Genomic DNA, 23,364 nt, shown 5'->3' with positions numbered 1-23,364 from the left:
AAATCGCTAAACATGTCAACAATCTGCCGGGATCATTTTTTAGCAAAACTAGAGCTCGATTGACTCAAGCTGGGCTGTTCCATAATTGTAAACAAAGACATGGGTGGATAGACCACCACAACGTTAACAAAATATCCTTACTGATCATCCTCAAAAGAGGCACGAATCACTAGGAAACGACATGAAGATATGACATAGCAACAAAAATAGAACAAGGACTTAGAGAAATTCTAAGTCCCTGAAATCAGCATTACCGATTACGCTACTTTGCAAGCTTGTGCTAGTCACCACGAATATCACAAAAATACATGGCAAGCACCTGTGTAAAGATGGCATGGCATATAACAAAACACATGTAGAGCTCAGGATCATAGCATGCACACATTAATCATGGCAAAATGACAAAATTCCATTTGCTGAAACAGATCGGACAAATTTATCACATAGCCCTCTTTCAACAGCATTTCGGGCATCAATATGAGCTCAAATGAAAACGATGCAATGAGATGAAATGATGTACTCGTCTAGACGAACATTTCGATATGCTACACGCACGAATCGGAGTTATGGATAAGGAGTTATGATGCGATGAATATGCTCAAAAAATACCGAAATCTGGGGGAGTTAGAGAGAAACTCGACCTCGAAGAAAGTCAACGCGGGATGGCACGGTGCGGGACGACGCGGGTCCAGATTAGAGGGGCCGTTTGGTTTCTGGGACAGGTGGATCTCATCCCACCCGTTGGGATCCGAGGCGGGCGGCGGACGGCGGCTCGCCTGAGCTCCGGCAAGGTGAGGAGCGGGGCGGCGCCGGCGACTGAAGGCGGCGGTGGTGCACGGCTCGGCGAACGGCGGAGGGGCCGGTGAGGAGAGGCGGCGCAAGGCGAGCGGCCGCCGAGGTGCGGCGAGCGAGGCGGCGAGGATGGGGGTGACCGGGGCGACGAAGGGCGAGGGCGGCCGGCGAGCCCTGGCACGGTAGGCGGCTGGAGGTCGGCGGCGGCACGGCTCGGGGAAAGGTGGCCTGGCGGCGCTTGAGAGACGAGGCTGCGCGCCATGGCTGCGGGCGGCGGGAAACAGGCTCCACGTGGGAGCGCTGCGTGGCGGCGGGGAGCACCGGCGAAGTCCGGCGACGCTCCGGCGATGCTCCAGTGCGGTGGAGCCGGCAGACGGGCGGCGGAAATCGGCGGCGACCGGCGCTGGGCGAAGGCGGCGGCGGGCGGACGACTCAGCCCAGATCCGGCCCGGGGCGGGCCTGCCTTGGGCCCCGGCGGGCTTCGGCGGGTGGAGGGAGGCGGCGCGACTAGTGGCGCTATCAGGTTGGGCGAGGGCGGCGGCCGGCTGACGTGGCGGCTCATCGTTGGCCAGAGTGAGGTGGAGGGTGCGGTGGACATGTCCGGCGGCGCGGGACGAAATGTCCAGCGGCGCGCGGAGGAGGAAGTTAGGGTTTCATCTGCGCGAAAATTCCGGGAGGAACACATATTTATAGGTAGAGGGAGCTAGGAGAGTCCAAATGAGGTGCGGTTTTTGGCCACACGATCGTGATCGAACGACCGATATGATGGAGGGGGTTTAGGTGCATTTTGGGCCACTTTGGAAGGGTGTTGGGCTGCAACACACACGAGGCCTTTTCGGTCCCTCGGTTAACCGTTGGAGTATCAAACGAAGTCCAAATGGCACGAAACTTGACAGGCGGTCTACCGGGAGTAAACCAAGGCCGCATGAAAAGTCTCGGTCCAATCCGGAAACGTTTAACACCCGCACATGAAAAGAGGTAGAAAGGGACACCGGGTGACATAGGAGCGCCGGATTGCAAAACGGACAACAGGGAAAATGCTCGGATGCATGAGACGAACATGTATGCAAATGAAATGCACATGATGACATGATATGCAATGCATGACACACAAGCAATGACAAGGCAACAACAGATAATAACTGGAAGACACCTGGCACATCAGTCTCGAGGGCGTTACAACACTCCACCACTACAAGAGGATCTCGTCCCGAGATCTAGAATGGCACTGGAGGGAAAACGGAAGAGAAAGAGAAGAGGTAAAACTAAGTTGCTTCTTTGACAAACGAGTGAAACCAAGAACCTTGAGAGGTTGAAAAAAAGAAAGGAGGAATGCCACGAAGATGAACAAAGTTGAAAACACTCCGTTGGAAAAGAGGAACAAGGAAGAACAAATTCGAACAGCACTCCGGTTGGAAAGATATGCAAGGCTTGATAAAATGAAAGAACTTGAGCAGCGGGCACACACTCCGGTTAAATGGATAAGCACGAAAAGAACACGATCCAAGATGATGAGAGAAAAGAGCAACATCACAATGGCTCCAGAACAAAAGAATAGAAGATAGATAATTGAAATAAAAGAATGGAGAAGAAAATGCCATCTTATGCCACAAAAGAGCTTGAGAAGGCATCCTTAGGAGACGGGTCGAGCGGAGTTGTTGGAACACCAACAACGAAAAGAATATGCTTGTATGGTCTTATGGAATACATCACAAATTATGAGGTGACAACCTGCCACTCACGGAAAAAAGAATTGGATTGGTATGAACAAGGCGACGAGAAAGTATTTCACCGAGAGGATAAAGAAGAACTTGGGTCCTTTATACGCACCATAAATAGCAACAATCCTTAGGGAAAGCTTTAGGTGAAAATATAAACCAAGATAACTCGAATGACGAGATTGATGGATTTAAAATACCTCATTCTTAATAACCTGTGAATCATGAAACCTGAACTCAAATTCTCAAGAATGACATAATACCACCTCCAATGATAAGGTAGAAAGAACTGCACTCCGGATAGCAAGATGAAGAATACTTGAGCTCCTCTGAAAAGAATCTTGATGAACACTTCGAGAAGGAAATTAAATCCTTGATGAAACCATCATGTAGAACCTTCATGAAGAACTCCGGTAACAAAAGGATGATCAAACGGAAGGAAAAAGAGGTTGAAAACACAAGGTGAATCCTTGTATCGATTTAGATGAATCTCCATGGTGAAATAGTTGAAAAAGATTGGAACTCCGGGAAAAATAGAAGATGAACAATTGAAATCAGGAATTTGATGAGCCTCTGGAATAGGGGATTGAGTTCACTTGATGAAACAAGAATAAGAATTACATTATGCTTATCCTTGACCAATTTAAATTGATGACAAGCAACGGATTTGGAATACTACTTATTCTAGTAGAAAGGATTAAGATAGATATAGCGTCAACTTGGGAAGGTCGTCAACGAACCACCGGTAGGATTGAAACAACGACTGAATTGATATGATGAAGAAGGAAGAGAACTCTTGAGCAAACCATCGTAAGAATTGAAAAACGAACGAAATAAAGGAATGAATCACCGGTAAGAATTAGCAAATGAACGAAGATGTTTGAGAGAATTTAGATCCATGAGAACGAAGAGATTACGAGCTGATTAGAGAGTCCTTGATTTAAGCACCGGTATGATTTTGAGTATGAGAGCTGAAAGCTGGAATGAATAAACCTGAATTTATGGACTCCGGATAATCAAACTGAGAAGACTCTTGAATTGCTTCGGATAGGAGAAAAGAATTCCCACAATTGAAAATAATTATGGGAGGATGGCAACAAGCTAGAATCACGAATCTTGAAGAGAATGGATCAATATTGAGAGAAAAATCTTCTTCGGTCTTCCAATCTGAGAATGTCGACGAGAAACACCACCATGAATTGTTTAGACGCTCCGGAAGAATCAAAAGCGAAAAGATTGAGCCAACAATGAAAGGAATTTGAAAGATCTTGGAGAAAGGTACTTGACTGGTGAAAATTCATTCTTACGTCAAAACTTCGAAAAGAATTTGAGAAGCTTCGGAAAAAATAAGAAGAGTCAGGTAAGATCCTGGGAAAAGACCTGTGGGTTAGGGCCCACTCAAAAGATACACCGTTGAAAAGATTTAAAAGAGAGGTTGCATCAGTTGAATTAAATGGCTAGAATGAGATAACAATCTCGAAAGAGCTTGAAAGGATTACGAAAGCAGAGTGGAAACACGAATCTTCTGAGATTTCTTGAGCACTCCGGAACAAATGAATAGCGAAGAGTGGATGATTATGAGGTGCACCGGTACGATAAAACTTCTGAAACGAGGAAAGGATATGATCAACACCAAAAGCTTGAATTGAATCCACCGGAGAAGAAAAAGAATTAAGAATGATGAACGTGAAGCTTCGTTAGTATCTTCCTGAGAATCAACAGATAAGAAAAATTGACAGAAAAGAAATGGAGAGACTTCCCATCAATAAAATGATACTTGATTCAGAAATCTGAGTCCTCGAAGAAAAGGGTGGGTGGGCGGGAAAACAAAGACAATTTAGGACGAATGAAACAAACACCATTGAGAAGAACTGATACTTGATCTTGCGGATGCTGAGATGATCAGATCCACTTGAAGAGAAACACACTGGTTGGAAAGACATTGAGATGAGAAACTCGAAGATCAAGAAGGATTTGTATTCACATAGGAATATGAGAACACCATTTGGGGAAGGTATGGAATCAACATTTGACTTCGAAGCAACTCGAGTACCACAACTCAAAACAAAACAAAGGATTGGCTTGCAGAATAAGCCGGAACAACCATATGATAGAGATTTCGTCCGAAGTTTTCATGGTGGGGCCTACACAGGCTCGATCGTACAGCACCATCATGTACAAGGCAGTGCACATGACATACGAAGTGTCCCCGAGTCGGCATAGCCAAGGACTCTTTAAGACACAACGAGACCACTGTAAAACAAACAGTGGATAGGTGGACCACTAGACGTCGAACCCCAATTTCAAATCTTACATCTGTCGGAAAAGATATCCTAAGAGCTACTTGAATTCCCACTTATAAACTCCCGAAATTTTCCGGTTATACAATCGGGTGTTGGGGATACAGGGGAAGCATAATATCTCACCCAAATCTAGCAAATCCTACATCCAGCTGTATCCATCCTTCAACACATAACCGAGAAACCTTCGGAAATCATTTACCTCAACCTTCGAAAAGCATCCATTATACGTGTTATGGCAATACTCCCGAACTCCCGCCCCAGTACTGGGTGGCGTCGAGGTTATCTCACCAACAACTACATAAAAGAGATTTTCGATGTCGGCGAAACTGATCTCAGGTATTCCAGAACTGCAACAATAAAATTGTGACGACAACACCTCGGAGCTCAACTCCCCAGGACACTGCCACAACCCCTAAATGGCAGGAGGCACCAAGAACAGTGTTCTCGTCACAAAACCATCGGAACGATTCCAAGATACCCGCGTGATCCTAAATTTTTTTTAGTGAAATTTGAGAAGAGAAGAGTCAAAACTCTACGTCAGGATGCCTCACCAGAGCGACGAAGGGACTGAGGAGTAAAAAAGAATTCCTACTCTCCAATATATATAATCCTAAAAGACACAAAACATTTCTAGACTCAATAACGCCAGTGATTCGATCAAGCAAGGGGCTCCTAAGGTCGGGGAAGGCTCTGATTACCAACTTGTAATGCCCTCGATGCGGCTATATCTCCTACGTGTCGAAGCACGACTTAGAGGCATAACGGCATTGAAAGCAATGTCGCAAGCAAGGTAATCTTCACAACAACCCATGTAAATAGATAAAAGGGGAAAATACATAGTTGGCTTACACTCGCCACGTCACACAAATACATGAATAACATTACAATCATCCAATACACTCATGGTCCGACTACGGTACCAAAATAAAGATCAACCCCCACATGCGACATGGTCCCCGATCGCCCCAACTGGGCACCACTACTGGTCATCTGGGAAAGACACATAGTAACGACGAGAGTCTTCATCGAACTCCCACTTGAGCTCAAGCGCATCATCTGGAGCGGTATCATCGGTCCCTGCATCTGGTTTGGAAGTAATCTGTGAGTCACGGGGACTCAGCAATCTCGCACCCTCGCGATCAAGACTATTTAAGCTTATAGGTAAGACAAGGTATGATGTGGAGCTGCAGCAAGCGACTAGCATATATGGTGGCTAACATACGCAAATGAGAGCGAGAAGAGAAGGCGAAAGCACGGACGAACAACTATGATCAAGAAGTGATCCTAGAACAACCTACGTCAAGCATTACTCCTACACCGTGTTCACTTCCCGGACTCCGCCGAGAAGAGACCATCACGGTTACACATGTGGTTGATTCATTTTAATTAAGTTAAGTTTCATGTTATCTACAACCGGAGATTAACAAATTCCCATCTGCCCATAATCGCGGGCATGGTTTTCGAAAGTTCAAATCCCTGCAGGGGAGTCCCAACTTAGCCCATCACAAGCTCTCACGGTTAACGAAGGATATTCCTTCTCTCGAGACATTCCGATCAGACTTGGCATCCCGGTTACAAGACATCCTCGACAATGGTAAAACAAGTCCAGCAACACCGCCTGAATGTGCCAACAAATCTCGATAGGAGCTGCACATATCTCGTTCTCAGGGCACACTTAGATGAACACTACGTACAACTAAAACCAACCCTCAAGTTTCCCCGAGGTGGCGCTGCAAGTAGCTCTATTTGGACCAACACTCAAAGGAGCACTGGCCCGGGGGGGGTTTACATAAAGATGACCCTTGGGCTCCGGAAACCCAAGGGAAAAAGAGGCTAGGTGGCAAATGGTAAAACAAAGGTTGGGCATTGCTGGAGGAATTTTATTCAAGGTGAACTATCAAGGGGTTCCCATTATAACCCAACCGCGTAAGGAACACAAAATCCGGGAACATAACACCGATATGGCGGAAGCTAAGGCGGCAAGAGTGGAACAAAACACCAGGCACAAGGCCGAGCCTTCCGCCCTTTACCAAGTATATAGATGCATTAATTAAATAAGAGATATTGTGATATCCCAACAAAAGTCCATGTTCCAACAAGGAACAAACTCCAATCTTCACCTGCAACTAACAACGCTATAAGAGGGGCTGAGCAAAGCGGTAACATAGCCAAACAACGGTTTGCTAGGACAAGGTGGGTTAGAGGCTTGGTTTAACAATATAGGAGGCATGATAATCAAGTGGTAGGTATCACAGCATAGGCATAGCAAAAGAGCGAGCAACTAGCAAGCAAAGATAGAAGTGATTTCGAGGGTATGGTCATCTTGCCTGAGATCCCGCAAGGAAGAAGAACGAGTCCATGAAGAAGAAACACAGACGTAGTCAAACGGGTCCTCACAAATGTGACGTTATCGGAACCAACCGGAAAGAAGCACAAAACATAGTAAACAACCAACACACGAACATGGTATGATATGCCGGATGCGGTACGTGATGCATATGCATGATTTGGAAAGGAATGATTGAACCTGGCCTCAACTTGGAAAACCAAGAGTGCCACTGGAAAGGTGAGATGATTTCGGTCAAAATCGATATAAAGATCACCGGAATCGGAAGCATGGTTTGGAAATGGCAAGCAAAACAAATATGGCACCGGTCTGCGATAATCAGCAAGTAGCCATCTAAATGCATCAGGAACAACATGCTACAGCACTCAAACATTGCAACAAAATACATGGCAGAGATCCAATCATGATGCTTGACAAAAGATGAACACTGAGTTATGGCTAATTCATCCATTCACAGGTTCAAACAAGCATGGCAAAAGTGCAAATGATAACAAGTTTCAGACTTAGTGAAATTAACACAAGTCTGGAATTTATCATCAGGAAGCACACTTTAGAGCATGAAAAGTACATGCTACAGGAACTTAACATGGCAAAGCAAGGCATTTTATAAAGCTACTCAAAGCACTTATCAAAAGTCCCTTAGTAACCTTCAGCCAAAAGGGATCAGAAAATACAATTGCAAGCATGTGAACATGGCAAAAACATAACCAGATTCAGACTTAGTGAAAAACTGGAGCATGCAAATCAGTTAACGAGTAGGCATGTTTACGAGCTCGATGCACTCACTACAGAGCATGGCATGACAAACTAAGCATACACCCATGAATAATACATGGCATAGAAGCTAGACATGGCAAGAACAACATCATAGCATGCACGGATCAATAGCAACATCCTCGGCAAAATCGCTAAACATGTCAACAATCTGCCAGGATCATTTTTTAGCAAAAGTAGAGCTCGATTGACTCAATCTAGGGTGCTCCATAATTGCAAACAAAGACATGGGTGGATAGAGCACCACAACGTTAACAAAACGTACATACTGATCATCCTCAAAAGAGGCACGGATCACTAGGAAACGACATGAACATATGGCATAACAACAAAAACAGAACAAGGACTTAGAGAAATTCCAAGTCCCTAAAATCAGCATTACCGATTACGCTACTTTGCAAGCTTGTGCTAGTCCCCATGAATAACACAAAAATACATGGCAAGCACCTCTGTAAAGATGGCATGGCGGATAACAAAACACATGTAGAGCTCAGGATCATAGTATGCACACATTAATCATGGCAAAAATGACAAAATGCCATTTGCTGAAACAAATTCGACAAATTTATCACATAGCCATCTTCCAACAGCATTTCGGGCATCAATATAAGCTCAAATGAAAATGATGCAATGAGATGAAAGGATTTACTCGTCGAGATGAACATTTTGATATGCTACACGCACGAATCGGAGTTACGGATGTAGAGTTATGATGTGATGAATATGCTAAAAAAATACTGAAATCTAGGGGACTTCAATCTCGGAGAAAGTCAACGCGGGATGGCGTGGTGCAGGAGGACGCGGATCCATATCGGAGGGGCCGTTTGGTTTGTGGGACGGGTGGATCTCATCCCACCCGTCCGGATCCGAGGCGGGCGGCGGGCGGCGGCTCGCCGGAGCTCCGGCAAGGCGAGGAGCGGGGCGGCGCCGGTGACTGAAGGCGGCGGTGGTGCATGGCTCGGTGAACGGCGGCGGGGCCGGTGAGGAGAGGCGGCGCAAGGCGAGTGGCTACCGAGGTGCGGCGAGCGAGGCGGCGAGGATGGGGGTGACCGGGGCGACGAATGGCGAGGGCGACCGGCGAGCCCTAGCGTGGGAGGCGGCTGGAGGTCGGCGGCGGCGCGGCTCGGGGCAAGGTGGCCAGGCGGCCCTCGGGAGACGAGGCGGTGCGCCGTGGCTGCGGGCGGCGGGAAACAAGCTCCGCGACAGAGCGTTGCATGGTGGCGGGGAGCACCGGTGAAGTCTGGCGACGCTCCAACGATGCTCCGGTGCGGTGGAGCCGGCAGACGGGCGGCGGAGATCGGCGGCGACCGGCGCTGGGCGAAAGCGGCGGCGGGCGGACGACTCAGCCCAGATCCGACCCGGGGCGGGCCTGCCTCGGGCCCCGGTGGGTGGAGGGAGGCGGCGCGACAAGTGGCATTGTCCGGTTGGGCGAGGGCGGTGGCCGGCTGACATGGCGGCTTGCCACTGGCCGGAGTGAGGTGGAGGGCGCGGTGGACATGTCCGGCGGCACGGGACGAAATGTCCGGCGGCGCGCGGAGGAGGAGGTTAGGGTTTCATCTGCGCGAAAATTCCGGGAGGAACACATATTTATAGGTAGAGGGAGCTAGGAGAGTCCAAATGAGGTGCGGTTTTCGGCCACGCGATCGTGATCGTACGACCGATATGATGGAGGGGGTTTAGGTGGGTTTTGGGCCACTTTCGAAGGGTGTTGGGCTGCAACACACATGAGGCCTTTTCGGTCCCTCGGTTAACCGTTGGAGTATCAAACGAAGTCCAAACGGCACGAAACTGGACAGGCGGTCTACCGGGAGTAAACCAAGGCCGCATGACAATTCTCGGTCCAATCCGGAAACGTTTAACACCCGCACATGAAAAGAGGTAGAAAGGGACACCGGGTGACATAGGAGCGCCGGATTGCAAAACGGACAACAGGGAAAATGCTCGGATGCATGAGACGAACATGTATGCAAATGAAATGCACACGATGACATGATATGCAATGCATGACATGCAAGCAATGACAAGGCAACAACAGCGAATAACTGGAAGACACCTGGCACATCGGTCTCGAGGGCGTTATAGTCTAGATCCCGTCGGACTCTCTGTGGCCTTAAAGCTCAACACTGGAAAACCGAGAGAATAGTGTCTTTGGCTATTATCACAAAGCCGGACTCTTCTCCGGACACCAAATTCGAACCCTCGAAGCCTAGATCATGTGAGCTCAGGCCAGAAACTTCTGTCCCCGCGCAAACCTCGCCCTTAAACGAGGCCCTGCACTTAATGCGGTCCCTCGCCATCACAGAGTAACCATTTCTGAATTGCGCCCAACCTAGACTAGGGGTTGGAAATAGGGAATTTTACTTCCCACCCACCACCCACTTTATACCCACCATCGAGGATCTAACCGACATGCTTGACTACGCCTCGAAGACATCGACAATATGGACGACGATGCCGGAGAGGAGCAGGCCCAAAACCCGCCATTCACCGGACGCTGGACGGCCACTTCCTCATACGACATATACATGGTGGATACACCTAAAGACGACGACAGCGATGTTGAGAAAAACCTAGTCGAGGACGAACCTCCTGAGATACCACCGAAGCGTCGATGTCAGCGGCGCCGCTCTAAATCACATCACAGAAAAGACATCAATACCGGCACCGGCGACAATGATACTCCAAAGAACACCAAAGAATAAGAAGACCCCATCAAACCAACATCCGAACAGATTGATTGGGAGGACGGGCAAGTTGACCCTGATGAGAAAGCAGGGAACAAAGACTCAGAGGACAACAACTATTTGCCACTCTCCGAGGATGATGTGAGCCTCGGCGACAAAGATTTTATCGTGCTAGAGGAACCCCTAGAACAAGAGCGCTTTAAGCGCTGGCTAATAGCCACGGGAAGAAGCCTAAAAAAGAAGCAACAACAGCTTCGAGCTGACCAAGATCTGCTCAACGACAGATGGAATAATTTCCTGGCAGCCGAAGAATATAGCCTCGAACGCCCAACAAAGAGTTACCCGAAGTGTAAGCTGCTACCCCAATTCGACGATGAGGCGTTGGAGCCTATACCACCCACTCGTAACGCTGCTGGCAGACCCGACGGACCACCACATGGCCGGGACAGAATGACAGTTCAAGCTGAACACCATCCCGCACCACCTCACCGTAAAAGTAGAGAAACAACAGCTCGAGGATACACATATGACCTACGACAGGACCTAGAAAGTAGAACAGGTCAGACCAGATCAATCTACGGATCACGTGGGCGTTCCCCGGCACGAGAGGACGGCTATCAAGCCTGGCGCGACAAGCATAACCACGCCCGGGCTGAAAGCCTCATACACACATCATCCGAACTGCATCGTGACATGGCCCGATATAGAGGCGCCGCACACTCCCTGTGCTTCACCGATGAGGTAATGGAGCACCAATTCCCAGAAGGGTTTAAACTCATGAACATTAAATCATACGACGGCACAACAGATCTCGTGGTATGGTTTGAAGATTTTCTTCTCCGCATTCACATGGCTCGCGGTGATGATCTACACGCCATCAAATACCTTCCCCTAAAACTTAAGGGGCCAGTTCGGCACTGGCTGAAAAGCCTACCAGAAAACTCTATTGGGAGCTGGGTAGACTTGGAGGAAGCTTTGAAAGATAACTTCCAAGGTACCTATGTTCGGCCCCCAGATGCCGACGATGTTAGTCACATAATCCAGCAACCCAGGGAATCGGCCCGGCAGCTCTGGACCAGGTTCTTAATCAAGAAGAACCAGATTGTGGATTGCGGCCTTCAAGCATAGCGTCCGAGACGATTGGCTCGCCCGACACCTCAGCCAAGAAAAGTCGAAGTCCATGGCAGCCCTTACCACACTTATGACCCGCTTCTGCGCATGAGAGGATAGCTGGCTCACTCGTAGAAGCAGCAGCACCAGCGACCCCAGAACCCCCGAAGCCAGGGACGGTAACGGCAAGCCACGACGCAACAAACACAAGTGGCAAAGCAATAGTGAAGGAGCCCAAGACATGATGGTCAACGCTAGATTCAGCAACCCCAAACTCGGTCAACGGAAGAAGCCATTCATGGCAAACAAAGATGGTCCATCCAGTCTAGATAGAATACTAGATCGGCCTTGCCAGATTCATGGTACCCCCGAAAAACCTGCCAATCATACCAACAGAAATTGTTGGGTCTTTAAGCAGGCTGGCAAACTTAATGCCGAACACAAGGGAAAAGGATCACCAAGTGACGACGATGACCAAGAGCCTCGTCAACCGAACATAGGGAGACAAAAACAATTTCCCCCCAAGGTGAAAACAATGAATGTGATATATGTCACACATATCCCTAAGAGAGAGTGCAAACGCGCACTACGGGACATCTACGCCATAGAGCCGGTTGCCCCCAAATTTAACCCACGGTCGGCTTATCTGATCACCTTCGATCGAAAGGACCACCCAAGCAGTATCTGTCACGGAGATTCGGCAACTATGGTCCTCGATCCAATCATCGGCGGATTCCACCTTACGCGAGTCCTAATGGACGGCGGCGGCAGTCTCAATCTACTTTATCAAGACACTGTCCGCAAAATGGGCGTTGATTCGTCAAGAATCAAGCCCACTAGAACTACCTTCAAAGGAGTAATATCTAGCATAGAGGCCTGTTGTACGGGCTCAATCACGTTGGAAGTAGTCTTCGGCTCGCCGGACAACTTCCGAAGCGAAGACTTGATCCTCGACATCGTCCCCTTCCGCTGCGGCTATCATGCATTGCCCGGACGAACCGCTTTTGCCCGCTTCAATGTGGTTCCGCATTACGCCTATTTGAAGCTCAAGATGCCCGGTCCATGTGGCATCATTACAATCAATCGAAACATGGAGTGCTCCCGCCGTACTAAGGAGCATACAGCGGCCATTGCAGCCGAAGTACAAAGTAGCCCTATCAAGCCGCACGCCTCCTTGGCTATTAAGCCACCGGACTTCGCCGCGCAAGGCCGGTCAGTTCTGCATGCCGGCAGTTCGGCAATTTTAGGGATGGATTAGCAGCCTAGCATCCGTCGATCGCCACGTACATCAGTGAAATTTGTACTGCGCGTGCACAATTATGCACTCAAAATACCTTGGGCATTGGCGGAGGCAATATACGGACAGGCCTATAACACGGTTCAACCTTATACGGCCTTCCCCTTTATTTAATCATCTTTTCTTTTTTACCACAGGTGAATTAAAACCTACTCATTCTTTGGACCCACGAGGACTCCTTTCAAGCCCGGTTCTGTATACATGGCCGAAGACCATTCCTTTAAAGGAATCTTTCTTATTTGGGCGAAAGCGGGGCAGACGTGCGGCAGGAAGGTGCAAAGCATTTTGTAGACCACAACTTCGCTCAAGAACCTGTATAGAGCTTTTCCCTTAGCCCTAGACCCCCGGCATGTAAAATGGCCTTGGTGATTATGGTACCTTCTGTAAGGTTACGTTTTGACGTATCAATCAGATTTCAGTGAACCAAAATTCTTATTCGGTATCGTCTTTACTTATAGAAATTATTCCGCCTATTAAGTAGTCTCACATAGACACCTCGGCATAACATTGCCAGGGGCTCTATAAGGCAACATATGTGTTGCCAAACAAAAGTCTGAACAGCTTTACAGCACAATTCGGCGTCCTGAGCTCGACATTATACGCATCGGCTTCGAATCATGTCTTTGGTCAATAGTTGGGTTGCCCGACTCCTGTGCTTGCTACCTTACATTCCGTCTGATCGGCTAGGCTAGTAATGGGAGAACTACTGCAATTGTGTTTCTGGTTCGTCCGGTTAAGGAACTTAGTAGAGAAAGCCGAAAACTGACTGTCATGATGCGGCGAGAGTTGGTCAACCACTCGGCGATTCATTACAATCCTTAGCGATTTTTCCGTATTATACGAAGGACCATGTCCTGGTCACATATGTAACGCATCCACATGAGGGTAGCCGCGTACATTCCAGGGGCTACCTAATAGACCCATTTCAAACTCCTATAGCTAAGTGAGAGCAATAAAACCGAATAGTCTGATTGCCTAGTTCACCGCACTGACACCTAAGTGTAGTTATGTGGAATTCTGAACACCCCATTAGCATCTACATGGGGGCTGAAGCCGACGACCGGGAACTCTCAGATATAATAAACGGGCGCACAGGAGGGTAAAAACTTTTCATCAAGGAATGAATATATTACAAAACACTTAGTTCATAATACAAATCCCCGGACAGTTCAGACTCTTTTATTCAAACACTACGTCCTTAGAGCATTGGCCCTCTATAAGGCGAGCACCTTTTAGCACGTCCTCAAAATAGCGCTCCGGTGTGCGGTGAGCCTTGCTTTCGGGAGGACCCTCAACTGACACCTTTTCGGCATTCATTTTCACCCAGTGCATCTTGACACGGGCGAAAGCCATACGCGCTCCTTCAATACAGGACCACCTCTTGACGGCGTCAATCCGGGGCAGTGCATCGACGAGACGTCGCAGGAGGCCGAAGTAGCTGTCCGAAAAGGCTTCAGCCGGCCACAACCGGACTATGACATCCGTCATGGCCGTGCTGGACCTTTTATGCAGCTCCGCCCATTGTGCCATCTGGTCATTTAGCAGTAGGGGACGCTCCTGCTCCACAAACTGCGACCAGAAGAGCTTCTCCAACTCGTACCCCTCCTGGGCCTGGAAGAATTGGGCGGTGTCCATAGCACTCGTTGGCAGATCCGCATATGCGTCTGGAGAACTCCACAGTCGATTAAGCAAGGCATAATTCCGGTCCCCAAATTTAGCCTGTAAAAGAAAAGGCCTACCAACCGCTATCTGACTGGCTTGACGGATTTCCTCACGCGCTGCGCGAGATTCAGACCGTGCCTCTGAAGCGTCTTGAAGGGCCTTGGCGAGTTTGGTCCCCTTCGCCTTATTTTCTGTTTCCAAGGACTCGCACTTGGCGGCGGTGTCCTTGAGTTTTTGATCCATGCATCTCGGTTACTAGTTCCTCAAAACGGCGCCGAGCGGCCTGTTCGGCCGTCATGTTTGCAGCCGCCTTATCGACGTCTTCCTTCCTTTGCCTTGGTTGCTCCTTGGCTTGAGCAAGCTCTCCCCTGAGGGTTTCCACCGCGGCGACACCATTTGTACAGACACGCACATTGCAGCTCTTGAATTTCCACAAAAAAAACACGGACATAAATAGGCATACAGTAAGATGTATCTTATACCTTGCGCCTGGTCAAGTCGTGTGTCAACAAGGACTAGGTACTCCTCGGCTTGCTCCAGTTTCCGCTTGAGTTCAGAAACTTCTGTAGACTGGGCAGTCGCCGCTAACAGCGAAGACTGTTTTAATCTCAATAAAACACTATGTTACCACCTGATAATTGATTATTGATCCTCTACTCACTTTTCTTTCAAAAACCGAATAGAGTCTCAGGGCTACTATCTATGTATAGGCATGTAGTTCACAAAAATGATCAAAAACATTACATTGCGTACCTCGAATCCTGCTAGCAGGCTGGAGAAGGCTTCATTCAGCCCGCTCTTGGCGGACTAAAGCTTCTCAGACACCGTGCCCATCAGGATGCGGTGCTTGTCGGGGGTTGGGTGCGACATATGCTAATGGATGGCTTATCATGGTGGGAGCGAGTAGAACGTCGCTGATGCCTGAAAGCGGGATAAGGCGTAGACACGAACGTCGGCGTACTTTACCCAGGTTCAGGGCTCTCCTAGGAGATAACACCCCTAGTCGTGCTCTGCGGGGTCTCCGCATGATCACTAAAGCACTAATGAGTACACCGGTGCTCCTCGAGCTGTATGCTAGAGGTAGAAGAAGGCAAGGCTTCCTTTCCTCTTCCCCTAGGTGTGAGTCTGATTCTAACAGGTTCCAACCCTTTGCATGGGTGCCCTGGGGGGTTTATATAGGCCTACCCCCCAGGGGTACAATGTTAATCTGGCCGGGTGTGGGACACGGATATCAGTCTCTCTGGTCGCTGGCTTCTCGGCCGACTGCTGGGGCCCGCCGGCTGGTCTGGTACGGAGCCGACAAGCCACCTCCGCCGCTCGCGAGTCTTGCCGGTTGCGGATTACGGTTGCCGTGATGCTAATGATGCTTGCTTGGTTAGGGGAGCGTGGCTACAGTCCCGCCGCCTGGTGGGAGGTCACTGTAGCCACCCCGCATCTTATCTGGTTAATGGTGCGTGGGGCCCCGAGGAAGGAACGAGCCGACTGCTGGGAGCCGGCTTCCCTCGGGTCCGACTGGTGAGGCACCCGCCGTCTTCCGAGCTCTCGCTGACCGGCAGGGCCCATCGTCCTCGGGCCGTACCGAGAAGCAGTTGTGGGAACAGGGCTTCGCCTATCAGGAGTGATGTCAGGGGCGGAGTGGCAATAGTGCTGCACCGGGCGAAGATCTCCGCCGGTACGGAGCACTCTGGCCACGCCCGGCTTTTGGATATGGGGGGATGGGCTACACTGCAGCCACTCCCTGTCCTGTCTTCTTAATGGGGGGCGTAGACTTTGAGGGCGCCATGGGCCGACTGCTAGGAGCCGGCCTCTCTAGAGGCCATCTGCTAGGAGTCGGCCTGTCTTGGAGCCGCCTTCTCGAGCATGACCGCCTTCCGGGAGTCGGCCGATTGGCCAGCCGGTCGCCAGGAGGCAGAGCTCTACCTTGACGTCTTGAGTGGCACAGCCGGCCCCGATGTCTTGAAAGGTTCGGGGGCTCGGGTTAGGCTACCCGTGGCCCATTACTCCAACAGTAGTCCCCGAAGCTGGTGAGGCACCGCGGCTGATGAGCCAAGGAGCCTCAACAGTTTCCTCCTCCGGGTGCTTTGAAGGAAGCCTCGTCCGACTCCTGCGAAGCCGGTAGATGGGAGTCAGATACGTCCAGTCGGATCTTTCTGGAATTTTGAATACAACAGCGGGAACCAGGTGGCATGCTAGCTAAGCTTGTCAGTTCGCCGCCTGTCATGGGGACGCCATGTGGTGCCAGCCAGCCGAGCCAGCCTGCAAGCCCACGAGCGCGATGGGACGCGTCCCTAGGCTGGGCCCGCCACCATCGGGCCTCGGAGCGTGAGCGGATCCACTGCGGCCGAGGCGGGAGGTTGTGCTACCCCGCGGAGTTACTGCACGCAGTAACCCGTGCGAAAAAGGTGGGGGTGTGGGGTCGTGGGCATAGTTAATCCCACACCCTCTCCCTCGGCTTCATAGCCCGTAGGCTATAAGTAGGGGAAGGGGAGGGAGCGGCGGAGCACGCGCGCCCCTCCATCCCGTCCTCGCCTCCTTCTTATTCCTCTCACCACAGTGCCCCCGAGCCACGCCGGAGCGCTGCCATAGTTCATCCTCGTCGAGCTCGTCCGCCAGAGCCCTCCTTGCTCCGCCCATTCCCAGCCCCCTCGCTGCGTCCTCTCTTCATCAAGCTATCCATGGCGTGCGAGCGAGGAGGAGACTGGGATGGGTCCAACGTCAATGAGGACCACATTACTTTCCTCTGCGAGATGCGGCGTCTTCCCGGCGCGGGCCTCGTGAAGGCATGCGTGCCGCCGGAGGGGGAGATCTCGCTGGCGCTAGGAGAAGGCGAATGGGCCGTCTTCCGTTCGCACTTCATCCGCGGCTTCGGCCTGCTGGCGAGCGGCTTCCTCCGCTCATTTCTCGAGTTCTACCACCTCCGGCCTCATCACATCACACCCAACACCGTGATGCTCCTGGCCGCCTTTGTCAAGATGTGCGAAGGATACCAGGGCATCCTCCCCACCATCGAGCTGTGGGGAGCTTTCTTCTACACCAAACTAGGCACCTCTGTCCGGGAGGTGGCTGCCCAGTGTGGCGCCTTCGTCGCGGTTCGCCGACTGTCGCCGACGAACGCCTTCCCCACCATCAATCTGCCACAGTGAGTCAAGATGTGGCAGCAATCCTACTTCTGCGTGGAGAACACGGACTTGGCCGCCGACTTCATCAACCTGCCGGCCTATGTAGCCGGCCCGCCTGCCGAGCCCCGGGCCAGCTGGGGCTACAAGCCGAAGCCGGTATCAGCAGACGGCGCCGCCGCCATCCAACGGATCCGGGAGCTGATCGAGACCGAAGGCCTCAAGGCGTCCGACTTGCTGGTCGCCTTCATCGAGCGTCGGGTTCTCCCGCTCCAAGGTCGGCCGCACCTGATCAGCTGGATGAGCGGGCATCACGACGCGTACGGGGTGAGCACCAAGGAGATGCCGGCTGCTGAGGTCGCGTACTTGGTGAACAAGATCTCCGGCCTCAAGCTGGAGGGGTCTTGGAGCTTCGGCAAGTGGCAATATTTTTGCGCCGACCCGCCACCTGCGGTATGTTTCCCAAGTCTTCTTTTTGATACTCGTCTTAAACTTGGGGCGGCCGCCTTGGAGGACACCGCGACAGGCGGCATCTATGAAGCCGGCGGCTCCGAAGAAGCTGGCATCAAGACCTGGCCTGATGAGGAGGAGGAGGAGGAGGAAGAGCCGTGCCCTGCGCGGGGCGCCGGCAGGGCGGACGCGTGCCCCTCCGTCGAGCCGACTGCTCGAGGCGGCACACGTAAGCGTAAGCAAGGCGCCGTCTTGTTCGGCAGCACACCGAAGAAGGCCAAGAATCCAACTGCCGCAACCAGGCGGAAAGAGGCCCCAGCGAAGGCGGCCAAGTACCAGAAGCTCCCAAAGGCACCTCCTATGGTGTCGGCGTAAGTATCTTTCCCTTGTGTTCTTCTTTCTCGTTGATTCTTTCTGAACTTCCTTTGTTTTATTTCTTGATTTTAGGGCTCCGCTCTCTCTCGAGAAGTCGGCCGCTGCATCGATCGTGGGGTCGACGGAGACTTCCACCACCACCTGGCTAATCAATCCGGCCGCCGACCTCCGAGAGGCGACGAAGCGAAACGTGCGGAAGGTGTGCGAGGAGCGGGAAGCCGCCCGCCTGGAGAAGACGGAGGCGGACAAGGCGGAGGCCAAAGCTGCCAACGTGGCGAAGAAGCAGGCCGAGGAAGCCGCGCGCCGTCAGTCGGCGATATTCGTCACCCCCCTAAACTCGGCGCCGCCACCACCAGAGTTCGTGGCGCCAATTGGGGGAGCCGGCAACGAGCACCCGATCATGGAGAGGACGGCGGTGACATCGTCATGCCAGACGTAATCGTGGCCCCGCCACCACCTTCCGAGGAGGCATGGGACAAACAGCCGGCTGACCCGCCGGCGCCACCAGCCGCAGCCGAGCTGGTGACGGGCCCGTCTCCAGAGGTCCGCACACCCTCGCGCCGTTGATTTGCAAAAGCGGCCTCGGCACCACGCCCACTGGAGACTAGCGCCACGAGCTCTTCGATCCCGGACACCGAGGCGACCAGCACCGCGCCCACTGGGTGGGTGCGGGGTGGCTGGACGGGCCCTTTAAACAAGGCAATCCTGGACATCAAGGCCAAGCTCCGCATAGAGGCCGACGCACTCAAGCACTTCAACAATGTGTTCCTGGAGTCGCGAGCAGCCATCCGGGTATGCTTCTTGCATCTTTGTTTTTTATTCTTGCATTGCTTCGTGGGGGCGCGCCAGTGCACCCACTGGGTGTAGTCCCCGAGTTTTGGGCCGGCTGCTGAGCAGGCGGCTCGAAACTTTAATTGGCAAGCTCCGAGTACTGATTCTATCTGATATCTTTGCTGCAGGATTATCATAACCTTTGTGCAGCCGCCTTCAACTCCAAAGTCCAGGAGTCGGATCAATGGGCCGTCGACTTGTCGGAGAGCTGGAGTAAGTCTTTTTCTTTCTCTAGGGGGGCGTGCTAGCGCACCCGCGGGCTGTAGTCCCCGAGATTCGGGCCGGCTGCTCAGCAGTTGGGCCGGATCTTCCTGGCAACTGGTTTTCTCTTTGTTGATTGTTGATGTCCTTTTCTTCTTCTACTTTTGTAGAGGCTAACGCCACCCTGCAGCAGCAGCTGGGTGAAGCCAACACCGCGCTGCATGCCAGGGAGGCGGACTGCAATAAGCTGGCCGAGGAGCGTGACCGGCTGGCCACGCAACTGGTGGAGCAGGCGGAGCTTCTCAAGAAGGCCGAGAAGGAGGTGGAGGACAAGGAGGCAGGTCTCCTTGCTGACTTCGAGATCGAGTGCTCTGCCTGGACAGACACGGAGGCAATGCTGATAGCCGGCTTTGGCGAGTTTGAAGACATGGTCGATGGTAATCTGCCTTCTTTACTCTTTATTCAAGCCGCCGGCTTCTGAACGAGCCGACTTCTTGATTCTGATCTGACTCTTTGCTTTGGTGTCCGCGCAGACTTCTTCCCAGGTCACTCTGGTGCTGCCAACCAGGCTATTGAGGCTGATCGCGAAGGATGGAAGGAAGAAGGTGAGGAGATCGCCGTCAATGCCCCTTGCACTCTTTGCGAGCAGCTCCTCAGTATCCAGGCTCGTCTTCGGCCGACTCATCGGATGATGCGCCGCCTTCAGCGTGTCGGCGCCCAGGCTGTCGCTGCCCTATGGCCCGATATGCCGGCTCCGCGCACACCCAGCCGGACTGCCGACTGGCTGGAGGTGGCGGCCGGCCGCCTTGAGGCGTGGAAGGGCTCCTCGGCCCAGGCTGGAGCACGCCGGGCCTTGGAGTTCGTCAAGGCGTGGTACCCTGGGCTAAATCTAGCCCGGTTGACCACGTTTCGACAGCAAGCCCAGGAGGAGCTGTTGGCAGTGGAGGGTGATCTTGTCAAGCGGGTGGCGGCAATCGCCGAGTACACCAACACCAGCATCTTCATCCCGGAGCTGGCTGAGAATGGTGCTGAGGCACCACCAGAGTGGTTCGGGCTGAACCCGGAGGATGGCGAGGACTCGGCCGAGGTGATCGACTCTGGTGACGAGGGACAAGACGAAGAGGAGGAGGAAGGTGAAGAGGAGGCGCCAGAGGTTGGAGTGAACGGCCAGCCTCAACTCGACCACGCCTCCAGCAACGAGCCACGCCCGAGCGGGCCGGCTGCTGCTAAAGGCGATCAAGTGGCAACAGACCAGCCGGCCGCTCAACCAACCGGCACCACCGACTCCACCATTCAGCTGAACCCGTCTGCTGCTACATAGGCTGCAATTTTACGTTGCTTTCTTCCTGCTTATCAGTCTAGACAAACTTTGTTAACTTTGCAAAATTCCACCCGGGGGTGGATTTTAAACTCTCGTTGAATGTCGGCCAATGGCCTTTTGACCTGTAAATATTTTTGCCGAGTACTATCTTTCCTTGCTTCTGCTCTTTGGCTTTTTTCCTTTGCCGCCTTCCCTCGGTTGCCGTCTTGCCAGCCGAACATCTGTTCCATGGACTGTGGCTGGGTCAAGTACTTTGCCACTTTTGGTAAGGCAAGTACTTAGCCGATTAGAGTTTTCAAGCAAGTTAAGTAGGAGCCAGCCGGCTGGCTGCTTGACAGCCGGTCGGCAAGGCGGGAAGCCGACTTGGACTATGAGTATGCTTTTGGGTCCTTAGCCATTTTTCATGCAGACACCCCTTCTACCTTAACTCCTGCCGACCGAATAGTCGCTTTGTGAGCTGCATCTTCCGGCAGGAGAGAGCTTAGGTGCCAACTCATTACTCTGGGGCGGCAACTCAGGAGGAACGCACAGGCTTACGTCGATGACATAGTGGTCAAGTCTCGCGAGGCAAGGACATTGATTCAAGACTTGGAGGAGACCTTCGAGAGCCTGCGCCAAGTGAACTTAAGGCTCAACCCGGAGAAGTGTGTGTTCGGTGTCCCCTCCGGCAAGCTGCTGGGATTCCTCGTATCCCACAAGGGGATCGAGGCGAACCCGGAAAAGGTCAAGGCTATCGAGGACATGAGCCCGCCGCAGACCCTCAAAGAGATGCAGAAGCTGGCAGGGCGGGTGACGGTGTTAGGGCGTTTCATCTCCAAGCTGGGAGAGCGCGCCTTACTATTCTTCAAGCTCATGAAGAGGGAGGGCCTGTTCGAGTGGAGCCCAGAGGCTGACCGGGCCTTCCAAGAACTCATGAAATACCTTACTAGCCCCCCAGTGATGGTGGCACCACGGCCCCTCGAGCCTCTGGTACTCTACCTTGCTGCCACCCCGTACTCCGCCAGCACGGCGTTGGTGGCGGTTCGGGAGGAGCGTCAAACCAAGGGCGTGCCCCGCCAGGCCAAGGCTGAAGAAGCGCGGGGTCAGGAAGGCGCAGCTAAGGCATCAGCAGTGGAAGGCCAAGCTCGACAGGGTGGCATTACAGAAGCTCCAGAGGACAGTCGGGTCTCAGGGACCCTTCCACCTCAAGATATGCCCTGGTCTCCGCAGCACCCGAGCCTTGACAGCATGCCAGCCCTCGTCGAACACCCGGTGTACTTTGTCAGCACCGTACTACGGGACGCGAGAGCGCGCTACCCCATGCCCTAGAAACTCCTGCTCGCGCTCCTAGTAGCCTCGCGCAAGCTGCGACACTACTTCCAGGGCCACCCCATCAAGGGCGTCTCAGCCTACCCACTGGAAAGAATACTCAGGAGCCCTAACTCAGCCGGAAGGGTTGCAGAGTGGAACATCGAGTTGCAAGCGTTCCAGTTGGAGTTCAGCACTACCAGGGTCATCAAGGGGGGCGCACTTGCTGACTTTGTGGCCGAATGGGCGGATGCCCCGACACTTTAGGAAGGAGAAGACCGGTCCACCTTCCCAAGAAGTGAGGCTCCGGACGGTTGGATCATGTATTTTGATGGCGCCTTCGCACACCAGGGGGCGGGGGCTGGAGCAGAGCTCATCTCGCCCACCCAGGACAAGCTCTACTACGCCGTGCAACTCTGCTTTCAGCACGACGAGAAGGTATCCAACAACATCGCAGAATACGAAGGCCTCATAGCCGGCTTAAAGGCTGCAGCGACCCTAGGGGTGAAGTGCCTCACCATCAGAGGCGACTCACAACTCCTCGTCAACTTCTCGAATAAGGTGTATGAGCCGAAGGACGAGCGTATGGAGGCCTACCTCGCGGAGGTGCGCAAGATGGAGAAATAGTTCTCGGGCCTGGAGCTGCAGCACGTGCCCCGGGGACCAACAAGGAAGCCGACGACATCACCAGGAGAGCATCCAAGAGGCAACCTCAGGAGCCATGCGTCTTTGAGGAGCGGCTCTTCAAGCCATCAGCTGCGCCACCTCTCTCAAGCACGACTCAGCCTCGGGAGGAGCTCCCCCAGCCTCCGGCCGTTGGAGCCCCGACCTGTGGACCGACCTCTGGAGCTCGGCTGCTCTTGGCGCTCGAGCCCCAGGAGGAATGCTGGACCAAGGAATTCAAGGAGTACTTAACGCATGGGACGTTGCCGGAGAAGGAACAGGAAGCGACCGAATGATGTCACATTGCACTGCATATCTAGCGACCAAGGAAGGTAGTTGCTGATTGACATACACGGCGGGGACTGCGGACACCACTCGTCGTCACGGACCCTCGTCGACAAGGTGTTCCGCAGTGGATTCTACTAGCCTACAG

Source organism: Triticum dicoccoides, chromosome 3A, assembly GCF_002162155.2.
Source record: "Triticum dicoccoides isolate Atlit2015 ecotype Zavitan chromosome 3A, WEW_v2.0, whole genome shotgun sequence".
NCBI lineage: Eukaryota > Viridiplantae > Streptophyta > Magnoliopsida > Poales > Poaceae > Triticum > Triticum dicoccoides.
This window is presented reverse-complemented; position numbering follows the sequence as displayed.